The sequence below is a fragment of the Haliotis cracherodii genome, unplaced genomic scaffold (assembly GCF_022045235.1).
Source record: "Haliotis cracherodii isolate W230 unplaced genomic scaffold, xgHalCrac1.p SCAF_16, whole genome shotgun sequence".
Lineage (NCBI taxonomy): Eukaryota > Metazoa > Mollusca > Gastropoda > Lepetellida > Haliotidae > Haliotis > Haliotis cracherodii.
The window spans coordinates 27,744,983-27,766,904 of NW_027266271.1; the positions used below are offsets into that span (position 1 = coordinate 27,744,983).

Genomic DNA, 21,922 nt, shown 5'->3' on the forward strand with positions numbered 1-21,922 from the left:
CCTGACCAGAAGAGCCGGACCACCAATCCAACAGCTTGACCAGAAGAGCCAGACCCCCCATCCAACAACCTGACCAGAAGAGCCAGAACTCCCATCCAACAACCTAACCAGAAGAGCTAGACCTCCCATCCAACAGCCTGACCAGAAGAGCCGGACCTCCCATCCAACAACCTAACCAGAAGAGCTAGACCTCCCATCCAACAGCCTGACCAGAAGAGCCGGACCTCCCATCCAACAACCTAACCAGAAGAGCTAGACCTCCCATCCAACAACCTAACCAGAAGAGCTAGACCTCCCATCCAACAGCCTGACCAGAAGAGTCGGACCTCCCAACCAACAGCCTGACCAGAAGAGCCGGAACTCCCAACCAACAACCTAACCAGAAGAGCCAGACCTCCCAACCAACAGCCTGACCAGAAGAGCCGGACCTCCTATCCAACAACCTGACCAGAAGAGCCAGACCTCCCATCCAACAACCTGACCAGAAGATCCGGACCTCCTGTCCAACAACCTGACCAGAAGAACCAGACCTCCCATCCAACAACCTGACCAGAAGAGCCAGACCTCCCATCCAACAACCTGACCAGAAGAACCAGACCTCCCATCCAACAACCTGACCAGAAGAGCCAGACCTCCCATCCAACAACCTGACCAGAAGAACCAGACCTCCCAACAAATTAGTTTCCCCGTACATATATGTTTACCAGAGTATAGTTTATAAGACATTAACAATCTTAATTGTCATGATCGTACTTGTACAATATGTCCCCAAACTAATGGATGCATATTACTTTAAAATAATGTTACATGTCATATTATATGAAGTAATGTTGTTGTCATAGAGACATTAGTGTAAATCCAATTTATGTGTCTGCCTACCTTGATGTGGGGTCTGGGTTTACATCCCTGGAGTGTTGGGAAGATGGAGGGAATCTATTTGTAGATGGTCGCCAGCTAATCACTTAAGTATGGATGTATGGAGAGAAAAGGTTATGTCAGGCTGCGTTATGTCGGAGAGAAGACGTGACTAGGTTTTGGAGTTCACTGCAAAAGGGAAGGATGCTATCAAACAGAAAATGTGTGTCTGGACGGCTTTGAAAAGTGGAGTTTCTATTTCTACCTCACAGTCAAGTCTTATGTTCTGATTCTCATTGCTTTTCCAGGAGAAATGAAAATCTTTCCAATGTTTCCAGATGAGTGATTCTTCGTCCTTTATGGGGGTCACCTCGGCCCAGTGCCCATGAGATCCGGACAGTGGTAGCTTATGTGACATTTGAACTGTTGCATTGTGGGAATGAGTGTTAGCCATATATATAGCCCTCTATAGGCCACATCCTGTGCCATTCAGTGTATCATATATCTTTTTAACAGGTTCAATTTAGATTCAATTCAAATTCTACCATGACATTGATGAATGCTTGATTCTGATTGGTTAAAAAGAGTTTTCCTTTTTGCTACGGAAACCCCTTTCAAATATATTAAGCCTTTTCACCAAAAAATGGCGCATGAATACATAGAAAGCCTACATATGCATTCATAAAAAGTGGCTGCCAATCAATCACCCCCATATAAACTGTAAAACGAATGTTTATTTCCTCTAATACACGCTGGATCTCTAATACCAGGCAGGCCTCTAATACACGCCGAGTCAAGAGCTCTCGCGAAATTAATAGACGCCGTAGTGTCAAATAGAGGAAATACGGTAAAGCGCTTGGTTCAAAATTAAAATAATGAGGTATGTATTCTACAGTGGGACTACATCAAATTTCAAAAGACAGTAGGTTTATCTCCTAAATAGATGATGCTTGAAATAGCCATCCAATCAAATTACACTCACAAGCAAGAGAAAATCTGTGCAAAGTTACTGATGGGATGGATCGAGATAGTGACATCACCATGGGAGGAAACTGGTCTGGAGTATTTATCATAAGAAGATAAATATGATACGCTGGATTGTCCATGTGTAGGCCATTGCTGGCTCACTTTTAGAAAAACTTGTGAAATGTGGAAAGTTGCTTTTACCCTTACAGCTTCTCCAATTTATCTGAGAAGTATTTATTTGCAAAAATTCCTAACAATAAATTGTGGAAATGCTGTGGTTTGAACATCTTTCTTGTTCTTTACTCTTTTATGCTTGTGTTTGAAGAAATTGGGTTTTGGAAATTTACCTCAAATTATCCATGATGACGTTTTGCTTTTTGTTAACTTCACCTCACACATCCTGGCATTTTGCCTTTGAAAATCTGCAAGAGCTGTTTTTGTTTGCCATTTTGCGTCTACTTTGAAATAACCTTGACGCTGTTATTCATCAAGCTTTGGGTGAATGTCATTTAGAAGTGAATGAGTGAGAAAGTTTAATGCCGCTTTTAGCAATATTCCAGCATTATCACGGCAGAGGACACCAGTATGGGCTTCACACATCGTTTAATGTGTACCATACACATTATGTTATAGAAGAACTGATGTACAATGATGTAGATTGTATATAATGACCATTTAGATGAAATCTACAAGCATGAGTAATGGCGTTTACCAAGTATCTGAATCAGTGTGAATCAGTGATTCAAACACAGGACTTCCAGGATGATGCTCCGGAGTGGCACTTGTACTTTCTGTGTATTGAGGTATAGACAAGGATGATGTACATATGGGTACACGAGAATGATGTATTTTCATCAAGCACATCCTCACATTTACATTTATATTGTGTGGATATTGTGGGCAGAATGAAATCCTAGTAATTCATGATTGCTACAAGAGCTGAAATAAAGAGGATTGGGTGGTCCGGTCCTATGAAGTAATGGGGATTGTGTGGTCCAGTTCTATGAAATAAAGGGGATTGTGTGGTCCAGTTCTATGAAATAAAGGGGATTGTGTGGTCCAGTTCTATGAAATAAAGGGATTTGGTGGTCAAGTTCTATGAAATAAAGGGAATTGGGTGGTCCAGTTCTATGAAATAAAGGGGATTGGGTGGTCCAGTTCTATGAAATAAAGGGATTTGGTGGTCAAGTTCTATGAAGTAAAGGGGATCGTGTGGTCCAGTTCTATGAAATAAAGGGATTTGGTGGTCTGGTTTTATGAAATATAGAGGATTGGGTAGTCTAGTTCTGATGCAAAGGGGACTGGGTGGTTAGGTTCTGTGAAAATAAAGGGGATTGGGTGGTTGTATTCTTATGAAATAAAGATGATTGTGTGGTCCGGTTCTATGAAGTAAAGGCTATTGGGTGGTCCTGTTCTATGAAGTGTGGGGATTGGGTGGTCCGGCTGTGTGATACAGCTGATTGTGGGACTCATACCTTGATTGCTGCTCATGTTTTCTGTCACTGATTTCAAAATGATAGAATAATCAGTCTGATATAATTTAATGAAACATAATCAATAGGGCATACAAGGCAAAATAGAGTTGAAATGGTCATTATCAAGGCTGCCATGATATGGCTGAAGTATTGCTGATAGACAGTCACATCAGATCTTGAAACACTAACAACTTAATTTATTAAGATAGAGTGTATAATGTTGTAGGCCAGTATACTATCCAATCATATGTACCCTTGGGGTAAAGTAACAAAATGTGTGTAAAAATATAAAATACATGGTTTTATATGTCTGGCAGAACCTCTTGGTCAGCTGAAAGTTTTAAACCAGTGTCAAACATTGTTTCATGTTTATTCAGAACAACAGCCAGGGCATAAGCTCTGTCAATACTTCAAAGGAATGTGGTCTGCTGTTGTGTGACTGTGGGGAACATTACTTTGCATTCTGTGATTAGCTGACGCAAGTGGCTAGACACAATTAAGCGGGAGATGAAGATATGATGTCCAAGTGTGAGCAGCTTCCACTTGAGGCATACATTTCCTTAAAACTTCTACATCTTGACAACTGGAGAATATCTTGTTTTTCTTACGGATGGCACAATTAAGTTTCAAAAGGAGCAATTTTCATTCCACAGCATTCTATGGTATCGTTTGAAACAGAAATAAACTGATGTGTTTACAACTCATTTAGGATTAGATCACTGTAGAAGTTACTGTCGAAATAAACCAAGAGTAATTATAATCTTGACTGTGATTGTTGTCAGGCAAACTGTACACAGATCTAAGCAAATCAATATGGAATATTTAAATTTCATATAAACCAGTCATTGCTGATTCTACATGGAAAATATTTGCATTTATTACCTACGAGGGCAAATATATATCGGGTTTCATAAAAACCATATGTGCTTTAGGGTTATATCACGACACAAGACAATAGAGTATTTTTTCCGTAATCCGGACGGCATTGTTGACGTCATTCAATTCTTGTTGTGACATTAGGTTGGAACTATGTCACACTTGAAATGACATCATAGCTGAAGACTGGGATGTCACTCGCCAAAATGTGGTTCTGCTGCTGATATGCGACTTGCTGTCTTATAGGTAAACACTGAAATTTGTCTCTGTATGTAGATCTTCTTTGGTAATAAATAGAACATTATATTCATGTTCATGTCATACTATGTTTTATGACACTTGTGTGGTAAACATAGCATGACATGAACTCAAGTATACTATCCTCTATGTGCCTCAGACCCTTTGCCAATGGTGTTCTTATTACTAATTACCTCAACAGAGTGTTGGTCTCTATGCCATTTCTCCATCAGAAGGTTCAATCAAAGAAATGACACTTGGAGCTGACACATTGTGATTACTTTTTATTCATCCACTGTGAGCTCATATCCTTAATGGAAACATTTATGATTTCACTGTGTCAGAGTGGTTCATATTTCACAGTTTAAAATTTTAATATAAAATCCCAGTGAGTTTTTAATTCCTGTCATTTGAAAGCTCTCACCATGACACGATTAATCTTGTGACTTGTGTTCCCTTGGTTCTTTGGTGAAGCCATCCTCTCCTGTGCACAATCCATCATGAGAAATGTTCATCCTTCAAAATATTGACAGCCATGTCTTGTAACACAAGGACTCGACCTCTAGCTAAAGATGATCATATTCCACCTCACCAAGGAGAGTTGCCGTCTGCACATCTTTCGGATGATCAACAAACGAGGTTATGTTGTTTGTTCCAACAGAAATGGTGTTGAGACAAGACGTGGTTGTCTGCTGCATGTGGAGATGATGCAATGCTGTGTCTTGATGGACCTGCCTCTGTGACATGGACACAGTGAATCACAGGAAGCTGAGCTGGAGCTGTCTTAAGTACTTGCTGTAGACATCAGTTGAAGCATCGAGCAGACAAATTAATCTCACATGACAAGGAACCTACAATAACAGGGCGAGGGCACTATATGGTTGAGGTGAACAGAGCTTTGGTTGTTAGGACTGGGATTTATATGTTGTCATCCCATGTCTCTGCCGCTGTATGGACAAGATGGGACGCGGAGGTGAAAACAGGAGGTATGGGGTGTAGATGAAGGCAGATATGCCCATTCATGACCTTTTGTCCATTCCTACTGTACAAGAATACAATTGGCAGTGATAGATGGCTAAATGTTGGACAGGAGGTTGGTATTTTTGTTGAGGATTACGGTTTGAAATAAGGAAGTAATGGTGTATAGACTGGAATGAAGGAGAGGCAAGGTCTTGAGAGGAGAGTGTGTTTGATGATGGATGGATACCAAGAGATGGTTATACTGGACATGGCAGAGAAGAGACACTGAACATGGCAGAGAAGAGACACTGAACATGGCAGAGAAGAGACACTGAAGATTGCAGAGAAGAGACACTGAAGATTGCAGAGAAGAGACACTGAACATGGCAGAGAAGAGACACTGAACATGGCAGAGAAGAGACACTGAATAACACCCGAGTGGTGATAAAGTAAAGTATGCTTGTTGTGACAATAAGGTATTAATAAAGTGAGGTGAAGAGCTGTGATAGTCATGGGAAGTTTGGGTGTTGGTTGGGTGTTGGTAAGGTGATGGAGTGAGGTTGAAGAGAAGTGATAGTCATGGGAAGTATGGGTGTTGATGAGGTGATGAAGTGAGGTTTAAGAGCTGTGATAGTCATGGGAGGTTTGGGTGTTGGTAAGGTGATGGAGTGAGGTTGAAGAGCTGTGATAGTCATTGGAAGTTTGGGTGTTGGTAAGGTGATGGAGTGAGGTTGAAGAGCAGTGCTTGTGATGGGAATTTTGGGTTGATAAGGTGACAGATTGAGGTTGAAGAGCCATGCTTATGATGGGTGTATGCATGGATAAGTTACCAGTAACAGAATTTAACAGTTTAAACTGCTGCTGGTGGGATTTTGGAAAGCTGCAACCATAGTGAATACTTCGTATATATACATGTACGGTGTACACAATGTTTGACCCTTTGCAGTTTTATGATAATATACTGAACCAAATTAAAAACTTCACAATCATAAAATTTTAACATTTTGACCAGTTATCATTGTGGGCCCTTATTGTGTATTTAAACAGCAATGGCCACGTATTGTCTTCAGATAACACCCGTTTTTGTGCAGGTGAATCGATCAAAATCATGTGCACAGCACTATGGCAAAAGTGTTTTTTCACGTGCAACTGGTCACGTGGCCATAATACCGCACGTGTTTTCAGCCATACTTGTTAGCAGTCATTAACAAAAAAAGAAAAACACAAGAAGACAAAAGTCTTTACAGCCATTGTCATGCCACGCCTTTCAAATGTGCAACGTGAACGTGCCATCGGCATGTTGCAGACGGGAACATCCGTAGCTGAGGACGTTGGGTTGTAGTTGACGGACTGTTTATGATTTACAGACGCATCTACAGCAAACAGGTACCACTGCTGATCACCCTCAGCCAGGTCGACCACATGTGATGCCACATGCAGAGGATTGTCAGATTGTCTTATGTCACCTCCGTAACGGCTACATCAATCAGAAATGAACTGTTTAAGGGTAGACTGAGTGCGCAAACTGTTCGAAACCGTCTGAGAACTGCTCACCTTCAAGCACAATGGTGTCATGGTGTGGGGTGCTTTCTGTGGCAATGCACGTTCCAGGCTTCTTGTCATCCGTGGTAACCTCAAAGCTGCTGCTTACCGCGACCAGGTACTGACACCAGAACTTCTGCCTTTTATGGCAGCACATGGACCCGGTTTGATCTTCCAACACGACAATGCCAGACCCCACACAGCAATTTTGACAAGAAATTTCTTTCAGAATGCGGGAGTCAACGTCATGGACTGGCCGTCAAGGTCTCCAGACCTTAATCCCATCGAACACGTCTGGGATGCTCTTGGCAGAAGTCTGCGCACTCTCCAGAACCAACCACAGAATTTGCAAGATCTTGGCAACATTTTTCAGCAACAATGGCGTCATCTTCCCAATCATGTGTTCACAAGCATCACAAGGTCCATACAGAGGCGTTGTGTGGCAGGTGTCAATGCACATGGTGGCCATACACGCTACTGAACTTGTTTGCCATCAGATTCTCGTGCTTGGGACTTATGATTTAAACTGTTGATGTTATTACTCAATACTGTAGGCGCTTGGAACAAATTATGGTAACCACCGTTAATTAAATTCCTTCTTTGGACATTAATGATGAAAAATTACCTTCTCTGATACATTTGTCCATTGTATATCATATATGGGATAACTTTTAAAAATGTGAAGTTTTTAATTTGACTCAGTATAATAAAAAACCCAGAGGACAATATGGAACCTTTTAGAATAGCAAACATGTTTAAGGGCTCATTAATTTCAAATTAATAATGTCTACAACTTATCTTGAAGGGATGCTATCATCTACATGAATATATGTTCACCACAGCCCAGAGGGTGACGAAAGTCTATTTTCATGACTAAGATCAAGGTGATTTCGTGACACACATATAGACGATTCAGAAGCACATTCACGAGTAAGCCAGTGTAATGTGTGTAATTATAGCTTCCTTGTAACTGTAACTGGTAAGGTTTCTACTGGTGATTTACGAGAGTCCTTCTTATCTGATTTATAATCCTACAGGGAGTTGGTAATTGACATGACGGAACATCTATCGATCATACTTCCCTTGTCCCCTGCTCTGTCATCAATCCACAAGACACAATTATTATTGGATTTTGATAGCATGTTCCCTGTAATCTTATTTTTATGCCCCACGAAATACAAAATTATGGAATTGTCTGCATGTATATCCTACATCTGTTATTCCCACATCTATCTTATGGTGGGCAAGCCCCTGTTATAAATGCTTATTGATGACCTTGGATGACCCTGGTTACATGTTAAGACGAGACGATTCTCGGCACTTTCCAATTTATCAGCAGACGGATATAGACCATGGGGATTCCCAGGTATTGAAGGTGTTAGGATTGCTGCTCAAAGTGTGACTGTGTCAGACAGGGTATTGACCATGCAAATTTTGGAACTCCAAGGGATCAGCATTTGTTACCCTGGGGTATCTGACCAAAATGATTCGACGAACGTTGATCAAGTCCACATGCAGGTTTAGCAGGAATAAAGCATGAGTGCATTTCTTAAGAACATCCGAAAAAGAGTTTCATTCTCAACATTTCATCAGATAATACCCCATGGAGATTCGTGAAAGAATTGGTCTTCAGCAACCCATGCTTGTCATAAGAGGCAACTAATGGTATCAGGTGGTCAGACACGCTGATTTGGTCGATGCATTTTATCCTTTTCGCAAATCAATGCTCATGATGTCAATCACTAGATTGTCGAGTACATTTTGTACTGACAAACCAATATGAGAAAAAAACATTGGAAACTCAGATTGTAGAACTTTCTCCTGTGGGGCTCCAGGTTAGAATTGGCCCGAAGCAACCTATGTTGGTGTTAAGATGTGTCCAAATGGATCGGTAGGTCAGGCTCGGTGGCTTGGTTGAGAGACTGGTCCAGACTTGATTTACAGGTCATAGTCATAGTCACACAGCTGGACTGTTGCTGAATGCAGCATTAAACAACAAACAAGCAACACAAGCAGGGCTTGAGGGGGAATGGGTTACCATGCAGTAGTTGGAACCATACACGAGAGATTTCTTCTGCTTATGGAAAGGGTTTTGTCACTTTTGCTCCAAAAGATATGGAGTTTTCCTATCATTGTTGTGTCCATCCCACTGTGCTTGCCTGGGCGTCTTTAGTATCCATGCATGTTAATACAGTTATAACTAATGTGATGGTTTGGTTCAGGTGACTTGTATTTGACTCAGATAGCAGGACCAGTAAAGTGGAATAGGCTTAAATGCTTAGTTTTATATTATTGTATTGAATGCAATGTTAAAGTTGATGTTAATGTACCCCTGAAATTAAGAAAAAAGGTCAAGTGGTAGAGTGTCTGCCCAGAGGTGGAAGGTCCAGGGTTCGATCCCCAGCCATGTCATACCTAAAGATGTTAAAGATGGTACTTGTTGTTACCCTGCCTGGTGATCTGCATTATGCGACTTAAAGAAGGACTTATCAGCTCAGAGTCAGTATACTCCGCTTAGTGGGGTATTCATGTTAAACTGAGGCATGGTATCTCTATAAATAGGCATTAGTCTGGACTAGTACAAGCAGCCACACACGCACTCATGTGCATGTGTAAGAGTGAATATTATCCTACCGTATTTTTTATCCCGGTGATGTCTAGTGTCAGGATGATTCTCCCTAGTGAATTTGAACCCATACCAGTGTGTTTCTTCCTATAGATACTATACTCTAGTGTGTTTAATCCTCTAGAGTAAAACTTCCCCTGGGATAATATTTAGGTAGGATATAATCCTTGCTTACACATGCACATCAGTATATAAGTGCAATAATTGTAGATGCAACTTTAAACCCCATTTCACCTCACTTTCATAAAAATAAGATGAAAATACAAATTTTGAACAAAATAAACATAAATTTCAAATTTTTGTTGCCAAGCCCACATAGTTATTAATCCCTGAATGACCTTAGAATATGGACTGAGTGGGTCTTATCAGGGTAAATATCACAGCTTCATTATTTATTCCATTTGTTGACATGCAGTGGTAAAGTCTACCATAGATAAGCAAGATAGCGCTGAGTTGAGTCCTCCCTAAGATGACTTACATGAGTAAGATAATTAATATATTATTACAAAACAACCGACATCAAAGCATTTTCACCTTAAAACAAAAATTGGATGAAAGTACAAATCCTTGTCAGAATATTCTTTCACATTGAGAAAGGACAGACCATTGACACATGATTCAGTGACAGCATGTCCACCAGAATGCCTTAATTACATCTGACATATGGCCTCAGGTATTGAATACAGGGCAGACCGTTGTGTATAGGAAGTTGGACATGATGCCTCTTGCAGCAATGTTGCAGTGGAGACAGCAAGAATGGACTTCACATATTGTGCTCATCTGGAGAATCCAACCTGAGGCTATGCATGATGAGAGAACACACTTGGGGATGAGAACCCCCCCAAAAATATGCAGTTTCATTATACATTTTGGTTCATCAACTGTTGCTGATCTTATCAAAGACATTTTTTGTAAATGACTTGATCAAAAAACTGATCTGATATTGATGCCAAACTATGTACAGAGCTGATGGTTCAACAGTTACTCATTGGTGATTCTGTCTGTGGGTGTCATGTCGAGGGTCAGTCAACCTTGCTCTGGTGACATGACAAGATGTGGGTTTAAGCAGGGGTTGATATGATCATGGGATTGGCTTGATATGGATGCTGTTGTTCTGGACCTGACAATACATCAGCTGATGATGTGATATGGATGTTATTGTTCCGGACCTGACAATACAGCAGGTAATGATTTGATATGGATGCTATTGTTCTTGACCTGACAATACAGTAGGTGATGATGTGATATGGATGTTATTGTTTCGGACCTGACAATACAGCAGGTGATGATGTGATATGGATGTTATTGTTCCGGACCTGACAATACAGCAGGTGATGATGTGATATGGATGTTATTGTTCCGGACCTGACAATACAGCAGGTGATGATGTGATATGGATGCTAATGTTCTGGACCTGACAATACAGCACATGATTGTGTAATATGGATGCTATTGCTCTGGACCTGACAATGCAGCAGGTGATGATGTGATATGGATGCTATTGTTCTGGACCTGACAATACAGCAGGTGATGATGTGATATGGATGGTATTGTTCTGGACCTGACAATGCAGCAGGTGATGATGTGATATGGATGCTATTGTTCTGGACCTGACAATACAGCAGGTGATGATGTGATATGGATGCTAATGTTCTGGACCTGACAATACAGCACATGATTGTGTGATATGGATGCTATGAATGAAATCGAGGTTAGGTTTAGAGATCTACTAATATTGAAACAGGTTTGTTTTCTTAAACACATTTTAATCAAATGTTTTATAAATAATATATATGAATATTTAATAATAATATTCCAATCTCTCATCACTTTCCATATGGTTCTACTTTGGAATGTTTTCTTACTGTTAGATTGTTCATATTTTTTTATCTATTGCTATTTTTGGTTCATAGTCCGTGAACCAAGTTTCAATACAACTACCAGTACCTGTTCTTACAGAACAAATTCTCAATTCTCTATTCTCTGTTTCTTTAATATGAAACAGCAAGGCCAGAGAATAATCAGTCGCAATAATCTGCCCAAACCAGGTGTTCGCGAAAAGGGTAAACATTTCCTGTTGTATAGGTAAAAAACTCCATGCAAGAGATTAAGATTACATCAGTAGATCACAAATGAATCCTTATCTCTAAAGCATCTTTTGTGACACAGTTACTAACGGCAAACAGCATAACGCTTCCCTTGCGACTGTATGCAAAGAAGTGGAAGAAATCTCTTTGATTGACATGCCTTTATTGTTTTACTGATTGCCATTACCTCTCCTGGAGCATCCAGAGGCATGTGTGTGCTAGGGCTGGGACGAGTCCATATTTACTACCCAGGTACCCACCTCCCTATTACCCGACCCTACCCGGGTACCCAATGTAGGTCTCAAGACATAGGTAAAACATGTCCCATTGGGAATAGATTGACAGTACTCCTGTCAAAATAAATTAAGATACATGTATAAACCAATCTGGTCATGCATACACTGAAGTTTACTGATGTTTTATCATTATACAAACATATAAAGTCAGAAGGAATGTGTGCAAAGTCAGAAAGAAATCTGAACATTTATCGCTTATAGTGTAACCATAGAGATCTAGATAATTTTTGCCATTAAACAATCATATAATCACATGACTAACCACAGGTCCGGGTAGTTCTGTGGGTACCCGGGTCCTACTCAGTACCCACCCGACCCGGGTACCCGAGTTACCCATCCCAGCCCTAGTGTGTTTGATAATTCCCCATTGCCTAACCTTGTGAGGGTGCTAGCTCAAGTCACTGCCTTCCATGTTGCAGTATTCAACATATACTGTTCCAACTACCGTATTGGATGTAATAAGCGCCCAGGGCGCTCTCAAAATTAGAAATAGGGGGCTCTTATTAGATATTATTTTGGTTGAAAAAAACAGAGTTAAAAGATAAATTTCGTGGTTTATGCTGATGGCCTGACTGTTTATATACAACAGATATATTTTTCCAGGATTTAATTGCCCATAATTAAGGGTGCATATAACACACGAGTGCGTATTATACACAAATAAATAAGTCTTGCGTACATTGATCAATTGGAAGGGGTGCTAATTTGGAATGTTCACTTGCCAATATATTGGCAAATATCGCCGTGGGCGCTTATTAGGACGGGGCGCTTATTATGTTGAATACGGTACGCATGTGTTTATCACAGATGTTTGTTTTTGGGTAGTGAATATAATTCCACTTTGTCTAATATATCTCAAGACGGGGGGGGGGCAGTGTTGTTTATTACCATGCAGTGTAGCAGGCTTCAGTGATGAAGCAGGGGAGGGGATAGCACCAGTAAATAACGCTTTGTTGACAGGAAATTATGGAAAGAGAACTGTGTCACACGATTTATGATGCCCCTGTCTATTTTTACATAAAAAAAATAATTGATTTCCTATTGTTCTTTATGTGTGGGTGTAGAAACAGTTGTCTATAATTACTGTTCCATGGGGGTTGGAAGGATTCCGTGTTTTGGTTGTCTACCGTAATCTTCAACAGGACTTAAATCTTTCAAAAGTGCGAAAGAAAATAAGTGTTTCCTGTTTTTCCATTTATTTGTCAAATAAAAAACATTTTTTTTATGAAACAGTCCTGATGATTCTAGAATTGGAGGGTATTTTACATCAAGTTAAATCTTTTTTGTGTGGTTCGACTTTGTTTTATTTTCAGGAATTGGTGAAACATTTGCAAGTTGGGATTCTGCAACAAATTTCTTAAATTCTTTGACAAAAAAATTACAAATGAAATGGAAAACATCATAGCTGCAAGTCTAGACTTCCTAATTAACCAGTGCTTCTGTGTCATGGAGAACCATTTGTATTTGGAAATGCTCAGAGGAGAAAAAAACAGCTAAGAATGCATTGGTTTCACAGATACTAAAGCAGCGGGTCTTATCACATGTTGCCCTGAGCAAGAACTGTCTAGACAACAAAGCTTTCACACCATATTTGAGTGATACTTGTGGGGATCCTCAGTTCCTGATTACAAATCAAGTAATGACGTTTCTGTGTCACCATTCACAAGGCATGTGTGTTCTGATTCATTGATGGTGGTTGGCAGAGGAGACTTCCGGCATTGGGTTTGGTTTATGGTGGTAGTTCAAGCATTTGCTCAAGTTGGACCCCCTCATGTGTTCAAGCCCACTGGTGCAGACCAAAGTGCTGGAATATTGCTAAAGTGGTTCCAAATTCCCAGATTCAACCCTATTAGAAATCAGCACCACACCGCTGTTTCATCAAAGTGGCAAACGGCAAAGAGATGTATCATTTTGGCTGTTTCATTCATTCATTCATTCATTCATTCATTCATTCATTCATTCATTCATTCGTAAGAGGAAAATAACGGGATCGGGTGGTCAAGCTCGCTGTCTTGGTTGATGCATGTCATCGTATCCCAATTGTGTAGATCGATGCTCATGATGTCAATCACTGGACTGTCTGGTCCAGACTTGATTATTTACAGACCGCCGTCATATGACTGGAATATTGCTGAGTGCATCGTTAAACAACAAACAAACAAAAAAATCATTTATTCATTCATTCAAAGGGTCACTGAACTCACTCACTCACTGTCATGTGGTGTTGATATGTCTGGATAATATGACCTGTAAGTATTATTTTTTTCATTTGAACTTTCATGAGGAAGGTATTGTGTAAATTAGAATGTTAGTCAGCTGTTACTTTAACCTACACTGACATTGAGTCTGAAGATAAAACTGCTTTCCTTCATAGTCCTGATGTAAGTTGATAACTCTTGCAATACATTGTGACATCACAGTGAGGTCCTGTGGAGATTAGTGTGACAAGTTCCTACAACCTCATGTTTGGTGTAAGAAGTGACTTGATGGATTATGTGTCATCCTACCCTGGCAGCGTAGACATTGCTCATTCTGTTGATCACTGGTTTGTCTGGACCAGATTCAAATATTTACAGCCCACCATGATATAGCTGGAATATTTCTGAATGCAGTGTTAAACAACAAACAAGTATTGTCTCTCCACCAAAAGCTGGGATTTTTCTGTTTAGCAGAACTACAACAAACCATTGATGACAAGAAGTAATGAGTGTCATCAACACAAGACCTATCCAGCCCCAGTGAGCATGTAACCAACAAAGAAATGCACTCTTACTTAACTGATGCTGTATGCAGCCTAGCAGCCATAAAGTCCTGGCAGACGGTTCCCAGGGTGCACTAATAGTCTGGCACACCTGCATGTTTGGTAAACTCACCACCAACAGCGCTGAAACAATACAGACGTATAGGAGTTGACATACGAGAGGTACCAAGGCTTTAAACACAGACCCAAGGGCAAGTTCTTGAAGACAATACTTGTGTCAGATTCCTGTACATATTTTCTGCTTCAAGTTTCTGTTTAAGAAGCATTTAGAGTATTTTGTGCTGTAACAGATGTGAATGCACTCCAACTGCTTGTAGGTGTAACATGGTGATACGTCTAACAGATCCCCCGCTCATCAATAGCCATACCTTAAGTGGTTGTCATGGATTCTAGAATTTACTTCCCGGATGATTCCAGACTATATGGTTGCAGGGTAGCGAAATCCAGGGAGTCCGCCACCAGAGGGCACTCTGCATGGCACATGATTTCAACCTCTTTACCTTCCTTCCGTTCCCTTGACAGGCATGCACTCCAGCAATGGACAACTTCCAGAAAGGTTCTGTCATCTTGTTTCTCACCAAAAAAGTGATTTTCTTTTAGGGAATTTGTGATGGATTTATTTCTGCCTAACATTCTCCTGAATTCTCGCCTGGTTGGGATAATGTGATGCACGTAGCAAAGGTAAAAGGTTCATCTTCTGGATTGACCCGAACATGAGGCTGATGTAATGGTTATAGGTACACAACCAGATTATGACACAGAGAAGAATGATGGCTGCAATGTTTGTGTTTGGATCTGCAACTAAGGGTGCATTCAGTACATGCCAGTGATATCTGGGCCTGTAACACGTGTTTCATATCATTTTTTGACTGAATTTGGAAATTATCATGGAATGATGACGGATCATCATACACTTGCCAGCAGTCTTTTCCTTAGGAAAATATTGTTTAAAGGCAAGTGGTTGATGTGGCTATTGACATACTGAAGGATGTCAGATGGTATGATTTTGTAATCACTGTGTATAGGAGTGTTTGGAAGACATAATATAAGTCAGTCTATTACCATCCTTGCTTCATGAAGAGGTGAAGCCGAAAATTGTTGACTTATGGTCAAACTGTCAAAGATACAGCATTATATATCAATCAAAAATGGATTTTCTTCTCATTTCATTACATGTGGCAGGATTACTGACTGTAATGGTGAATGGGTATCACAGTGTTGTTAAAACTGGGATGCTGCTGCATTATAATGTTATTGCCTTGGCAAGCTCTTTGTGAAACTTACAATTGAATGTCACTGCATATTAGAAATTGAAGGAAATTACTTGATATGCACAATAACATAATTATATTATACATATATATATAATAATAATTCATTTTCTCATAGATAGACATTTTATCCCATATGTTGTTAAAATATTTTCAAAAGTTAAAAATATTGACTTTTATGTGAATCTGAGAAAACTGATTTTACTATTTACCACTGTAAACAATTCTTAATCATAAGCGTTAATAAGCGTTCGCTCGATCGTCATGCCGAAGACCCGGGTTCGATTCCCGACATGGGTACAATGTGTGAAGCCCATTTCTGGTTTCCCCCGCCGTGATATTGCTGGAATATTGCTAAAAGTGGTGTAAAACCATACTCACTCACTCATAATCATAATATGAAACATCAACGCCAGAGAATAATCAGTCTCGATTATCTGCCGAAACAGATTCCATTGGGTCTAAATTATATGAATGGATCACTGAAAATCAGTGACACCAGGTGTTCTTGAAAAGGTGAGCGTATCCTGCCTCTCTGGTGACACCTGTCACAAACACATGCAAGGACAAGTCAATTATTCATATATGGAAACATGGACAATCTGTTAAAGTGTCACATTAATGTACCAATACAGCAATAAAAAAACCTCTTCTTTATTCACTTGAACAGTTTCATATTTTAGGAAAAGTTAAATACCCACTGCTTTGAATTAATTTAGCCATACAAGTGCATGAACCTAATATATTATATGTCACTGGCATGTTTCATGACACCTCAACTGAGGATCATTATTACGGGTATCCCACCTTATCATACCTCCATGTCAGAATGTGATCTGATTGGTCCACGTGATCTTGATAAAATACTGTGTATCCCGCCTTGGAGGGGAATAAGTTTCTCATTTGGGCAGAATAAATCCCTTATACCTTGCTTCAAGAAATTTTCCCGAGTCAGTGGAAAACATGTCACATAGCACAAGCTAACCTCATCTCTATCAAACATATGTTTTCTATCATTTTTTAATTTGTTTTAATTCTTTTACAATGTCATATTAAAACATGTCGGTATGAAAAATTTCTTTGTAGAAGGATGACTGGGGGTACATGGGGAGTTATTCATCCCTTGTTAGGATTTTACTCGAGGTATATGGGGCTCGTGGTATGAAACCTAACGCATGATGCATAAAACCATATGTAGCCCTCGTGAGTGAGTGAGTGAGTTTGGTTTTATGCCGCTTTTAGCAATATTCCAGCAATATCACGGCGGGGGACACCAATAATGGGCTTCACACATTGTACCCATGTCGGGAATCGAACCCGGGACTAGCAAACGCTTTAACCACTAGGCTACACGACCGCCCCCTGTAGCCCTCGTGATCCTGCTACAACTTGTAGAAGTAAATTCTATATTTCTTTCAATTTCTACCACATTTGTTTGTAGCAATGTTAGCCATTCAGGAAAATGTAAGGGTCAACGACCAGACAAATAGTGAATACCAGTATGTAAATTGAAATCTAATTGGGGTGTAGTCAGAACGGGTGACTGTAATTTCCCAGGGCCATACCTGTTTGAAGCCAGTAACACCTACATTCACATGTTTCGGTATACTGGACTGATTTTATTTATGCCAAAACAAACAAATTGTTTTTAATTGCTTCTTTTTTTCGTAATTCACACAGATTATTTCATTTATTTCTGCTTCACGAAAACTGAACGAATATAAAATGTTTTAAGTCAGGTGGAGAAAACAGTCCTCTGTTTATCGCTAACAAAATGGATATTTCTTGAAAAGTGCACTTTTAAATTTTTGTCATTGTTGTAATATTCCTTATCGGCAGAATGGGTGACCGTGTTTGACAACTTGGCACCTGAGAGAGTTTCATGGTTTGGAGAGTTTCGGTTCTACCCAACACTGAAGCACATGTAGCACATGTGCTGTCTCCTTAGACAAGTAACTGTGTTCGAAATATACCTATGTTCTCCCAGCAGTGAGTGGGTACACAGTAGGATGTAGTGAGTGAGTGAGTGATCGAGTGTAGGGCAATGTGACTGTTAAATTTCTAGCGCCTCACCAGTAACTAGGACTGTATACTCCCAAGGGAGCTGAGAATGATAATGGAGTGCTCATTGCTCCATTGATATCTGATTAATGATGAGCATGATGTACAGCATGGGAAAAGTGCCATACAAATGGACTATTAAAATTATGATAGCTTACATGTTATCCAGTATAAAAATCACATATAAATCCTAAAGTTTTTTTGTTTCAGTGTATGTATTTTGATCCAAATCTTTAGCAAAAGCAACTCTTTTAAATATTGTTGGTTCAATCTTTAAAGTCACTTTACTTTCTGTGATAATTACTTGAAGATTGTTTCTGAACAAATCTTCCATAGAGCCCTGACTCTCTGTGTAATTCTTGATTATAATCAGTGGCCAAGTGGCTGTAACAGAAGACGTCCAATTAGTCTCAGTTGTCCGTGGCCAGGGAACCTGGGATTCTACAGACTGCTACCTCCCAGCGCGCATGCATCAACCGACTGTGGTATATCAGATGAAACATGGTGATATCTCATTCCCCTGTTTGTTTCTTCAGTAGAACAAGTAGCCACTACACATGTTGTTAATTTGTTGCAAATGATAACACATGTATGTATCTGTGTCCATCTTCAAGACATGGTGGCCTTGGCTGACCAGATGACCAAGCAATGATACAGTACATTTGGTGCTACACAATTTTCCTTCGACTAACATTTAGTCTCTGAAATCTTATATTACACAATATCCTTCTTGCGCCAGTTTGGACCCTCGCAATTCACAACCCAACACAGGTATTCCAATATACTTGTAGCTTTACTTCTCAGTAATGGCCAAACAACATGTGAAGAGAGAACGAAACAAACCCAGGGAGGTAACTCTCCCACTACCTAGGCAGTCTGCCGCTAAACATAAACAACGGTCGCCAACCACACTGGCGCAACCTCCTTTTTTCTTTGTAAAACATTACCTGATATGGGTTACTATTAAAGTCTCATACTGTCATAAACAATACCCAAAAGAACTGGTCACAATAAAACTTAAAACCTGATGTAGATATCCTTGACATCACGTGATATAAGCTGATACGACACCATAACTATAGCCTAAATGCGAAAAGGTATCCAGACACAGTTGATGGACAGAGCAACATAAACATGTTAGAAATTGGTAACATAGTCATTGAGGTGTTGAGGTGGTCGCCGTGCTCGGATTGACCTCCTTTGTGCATTGACTGGAGTTGAATACACGGTATCATCAGTGTCATCTGTATTCACAATGTCATTGTCACTAACATTTTCAAGCAAGGAGTCCTGATTATCCAGAGGAGGATGTTCTGGTGGGTTGACTAAAATGTCTTGGTCATGGTATGGTTCATTTAGCACTGGGGGAACGATGGGAAGGGTAGGTGGTTCAGTCCTTTGGGGAACAGTATCTATCCCACCGCTGCCACCACGCCAGTTTGGACCCTCGCAATTCACAACCCAACACAGGTATTCCAATATACTTGTAGCTTTACTTCTCAGTAATGGCCAAACAACATGTGAAGAGAGAACGAAACAAACCCAGGGAGGTAACTCTCCCACTACCTAGGCAGTCTGCCGCTAAACATAAACAACGGTCGCCAACCACACTGGCGTTGACTCTAAAAATAAAAAAAATCCCTATGCATGCTAATGTGGAATAGAGCTAGCTTGAGCTGGCTAGACTTGCTTTTGTATGCATATCTAGATTATTAATTTTTCATAAAATAAATATATTCCACGGTCATGGTGCAGGACTGCATTTTCCTATAACACCCTGAATATGTGATGATGACAATAGTTAGCATTTAAAACTGATAAGATGTTTGTGATGATTTCATATGGAAGACATTGGGCCATGGTACATTTATCAAACAGTATATATAGTTTGTGTTCCAATGAAAGATTTTGTATGGCTTCCAGGAAAAGTATGGATTTGGCTACATCTCAATATCACAAAAGACTGATAAACATGAAATTAGTTGGAAGATGAAACAACAGCTTTTGAATTTTGATGTTGGAGGTTTCAGTTTGAAAATTTATAAAAATGGTGATTTCTTATGAGAGTAAACATCAATTCAATCCTGAATTTCCATATTTTTGACATTTAATAGCAGCACTGGCTTATCTTGAACATGGTGCAGATCAGTTCCAGGCGCACTTTGTTTTGTTTCTCTACCCACAGTATTTATTTATTCTGATAAAATAGTTTGAAGTTATTGGATGCCTTCCAAATTAGTAGCAGTCTCATGCATGATACATATTTCAGGATTATACCTTCAATGTGTATCTAACTTGCCTTGTAAACAGATGTTCTTGCTAACTATTAGTCTACTGTTGAAATTCATGAGTTACTGTTTATCAGACAGATTGTCTGTAGATTGATGCAATATTCTCCCAAAAGAAGTAGACTGAGTTAGTGAGTGTAGACTGACTGACTTAGTGAGTGATCGAGTGTAGGGTAAATGAGAGAGTGGGTGTAGACTGAGTGGGTGTAGACTGAGTGAGTGAGTGAGTGTAGACAGAGTGAGTGAGTGAGTGAAGACTGAGTGAGTGACTGAGTGAGTGAGTGAGTGAAGACTGAGTAACTGAGTGAGTGAGTGTAAGCTGAGTGAGTGAGTGTAAGCTGAGTGAGTGAGTGAGTGAGTGAAGACTGAGTGAGTGAGTGAGTGAAGACTGAGTGAGTGAGTGTAAGCTGAGTGAGTGAGTGAGTGAGTGAAGACTGAGTAACTGAGTGAGTGAGTGAGTGAGTGAAGACTGAGTGAGTGAGTGAGTGAGTGAGTGAAGACTGAGTGAGTGAGTGAGTGAGTGTAGACTGAGTTAGTGAGTGAGTACAGATTTACCCTTTAGCAATAATCCAGCCATATCCAGTGGAGGACACCAGAAATGGGATTCACACATTGTACCCATATGAGAAATCAAACCCAGGCCTTCGGCTTGACAAGCAAAATCTTCAACCACTAGCCTACCCCACCATCCAGATATATATAGAAGATATAGCCTTGAGCAGTGATAAGTCCTCTACAAAATTATTTCACCACTGAAATAAGTCAGGACAATATATGTTGTAGGAGATAAAACCTGAGATTTATTCACAGAAGTTCATTCATGTGTTGGAGGGTGGGTGCTGTGGAAGCTCTAGGAGAAGCACCAGCTCACAGTGGATGCCAGCACCAGGCTGTTGGCACGGCCAGGTCCCTGCTGTCCGTGTTTCTTGATGGCCATATATATCATCATTTAGCTGATGAACATATAAACGTGATGAGATTCCTCTGTACCAGAAATATCTGCTGTCTTCAAAGAATATTGATACTTTGCGAGAGTACTTCCCTCATGTTCCGACAATGCAGTTGATGGTACGGCAACTGTTCAATGTGTCCACAGCTCTACCACAGAGAGCAGTATTTGTGTTTGTGTTTAATGAGGACTTGTGTGTTTCAGTTTGATTTTATACAAAATCCTGAATACAGCAGAAATTCATGAACATCGAATCATGAATATAGTTTTAAATCATGAATGTAGTTTTTACTCATGATATGGCTGTACTTTATGATATGGCTGTAATTCAGCATATGGCTGTACTTCATGATATGGCTGTAACTCATGATATGGCTGTACTTCATGATATGGCTGTAGCTCACGATATGGCTGTAATTCATGAATATAGTTGTAAGTGACGAATACAGTTGTAATTCAATAATGTAGCTGTAATTCATTAATATGAAAAGCACGGAAAGTGCCTGCTATGCGTTTATGTTTCACAAATGTTATATTTGGAATGACACTTTCATAGTGAAGTACAGATTCTCATACTTTTGGGGGTTGAGTCCGGACGTGTTATCCCAAACATAACATTTGTTACATTTGACCACTTTCTGAATGGCACTGTGTATTCCTAGCTTTCAGCCA

The 21,922-nt window shown here is 40.0% G+C and overlaps 1 protein-coding gene across 6 annotated transcripts in view; it reads left to right on the forward strand.

Annotated features, from left to right (window-relative positions):
• Positions 1–21,922, forward strand: part of LOC139464043 (thrombospondin type-1 domain-containing protein 7A-like) — a 402,501-nt gene that overhangs the window by 122,338 nt on the left and 258,241 nt on the right. For 2 of the 6 annotated variants that reach the window (XM_071245559.1, XM_071245561.1), the window contains exon 1: positions 15,086–15,362. The exons of the other annotated variants lie outside the window; for them this stretch is intronic. The gene's annotated coding sequence lies outside the window, so the exon portion shown is untranslated. Of the gene's footprint in view, positions 1–15,085; positions 15,363–21,922 lie in introns of those variants that run through there. 6 annotated transcript variants of the gene reach the window in all.